A 2,197-nucleotide genomic window follows, 5' to 3' on the forward strand; every position below is an offset into this window, starting at 1 on the left:
GAAGCTTGTTCCAAGAACAATGAGGAACTGGGTTTCTACAGGCAAAAAAAAAAAAAAAAAAAAAGAATGGTTAGAATATGTTTGCTAAGATACAAAACTGGATGATGTCCTACAAAGCAACAAAACCATAGTTTATCTTCCCCGCCAGACAAAAATCATTTACATTTCTATTAAACAAAAATCTGTATGCTAAGACATAACTTTAGAGTGCTTGGACTGTAATTAATAGCAAATAGCAAAGTCAAACTTCGATTCTTTTTTCTAGATAACAAAATAATCTTGGGTGAGCCTGTTAAGCCATGCTAAAGATCGAAAGTACATGCAGTTGAGGCTGGGTGAAAAAGGTGAAGGGATTAGGAAGTACAAATTAGTAGTTACAAAATAGTCATGGGGATGTAAAGTACAGCACAGGGAATATAGTCGATAATGTTGTAATAACTATGTATGATGCTGAGTGGGTACTAGATTTGTAGGGTGGATCACTTTGTAAATTATATAAATGTTTAACCACTATGCTGTCCACCTGAAACTAATATAAAATAATACTGAATGCCAACTGTAATTGAAAAATTAAAAAATAAAAATAAATACAAAAAGAAAAGAGAAAGTACATGTAGTCATTCTCTTGTTTTGTTTCCAAGTTTGAATATTTTTCCTAAAGATACTAAAACTGCTGGCAGGTAAATTCTATGAGGTGTAAACTGCAGGAAAGATAAAGGGAAGCCAGAAGGAGGTGATGGACTGAGATAAAAGGGAAAAGTTAAAGTCAAGCAGTCTAGATGAGGTCAAGGAACAGGTGTAGCAAGGGAAAGGGAGTAAGAAGACCTGAAAAACAAGAATTCGTACTGGGAGGTAGAGAGGAAGCAGTTCTAGGGATTCTCAGCGTCCCTAGCAGGACTGCTGAAGGGGAATGCTGGGTTCGGAATCTAAGGAGCTAGGAGACTTGGCTTCATGTAGGATGTATCGTCCACATGGATGTTGACTTCTAGTCTTTCCTGACTCAGTCAGGACTTGACCAGAGAAACAGAAACTTCATGAAGGATATAGAATCAAGGATTTATTATAGGGATTATATAGAATTACACAATTGTTGAAACTAGTAGAAGACAACAAGACTGTTTGTTGCCGCAGTATCTAGTGTTTAGCCTCCAGTCACCAGAAATCGTTATACAGGCAGTCAAAAAAGAAAGTTGGGCTTAAGTGAGAAGGAGGACAAACAGAAACTCATGAAGACAAACTAAAACTCAAGTCTGATTTTCACCTCTTCCATCCTGGATGCCATGGGGGCCCTGCAAGGGACGCTAGCACCCTTCCTCTAGAGCCACATGCACTTGACCCACACTGTGGAGAAGCTAAATGAGTTTTGGTGGGAGCTAGAAGAGCTGCAGTTCCAGGCGTTGCCTCAGCCCTTGAACTAGCAGAGCATGTGAACTGCTTCAGTGCCTGGTGCCCTGCACCGACCTTCAGAGCATTAAAAACATGATGGTTGCTACATTTACATCTTCCAAACACCACACAGATTTCTCTCATAGCCAACACTTACATGGGCTATGTAGGGAAGGGAATTCTGGGACACATAGTTCCAGCTCAGCTAAGCTGATACAGAGCAAAGCCTCCACAAGCTCTCAGCACCAAGCACAGTGCCTAAGATCAGTCTCTATATAGAGGATGCCCAATAAATTGTGGGGGGTTGTTATCAAAAGTACCCTTAAACCAAACAACAGATTCCTGCAGCAACATGGGTGAATCTCAAGAACATTACGCTCAGCAATAAAAGCCAGATAAAAAAGTGCACACTCTATGATTCCATTTGTATGGAATTCTACCACAGGCAGAGCTAGTCTAAAGTGATAGAACTCAGAACAGAGTTGCCTGGGACAGGGATTGGGTTGGGACCGGGAAAGGGCACAAGGAAATTGGGGGGTGGGTGGGTAATGGAAATGTTCTTTGTTCTGATAGAGGTGTAACACAAGTATATGCATTTGTTAAAACTTCTTGAACTGTACCCCTGAGATCTGTGTAGTTTACTGTATGTAAACTGTACCTCAATTTAAAAAAAATGAAAAGTAAGGAAAAACGGTGTCCTTAGAGCTAATGACAGACCAATAAGCAGTCAAGGAACACATATTACATGTTGTTTCCTTTCATCTGCCTACTGGGCACTTTTAAGAGACTGGCCTGATCGAGGGGCATCCTC

Source organism: Pteropus vampyrus, unplaced genomic scaffold, assembly GCF_000151845.1.
Source record: "Pteropus vampyrus isolate Shadow unplaced genomic scaffold, Pvam_2.0 Scaffold66, whole genome shotgun sequence".
NCBI classification, from domain to species: Eukaryota; Metazoa; Chordata; class Mammalia; order Chiroptera; family Pteropodidae; genus Pteropus; species Pteropus vampyrus.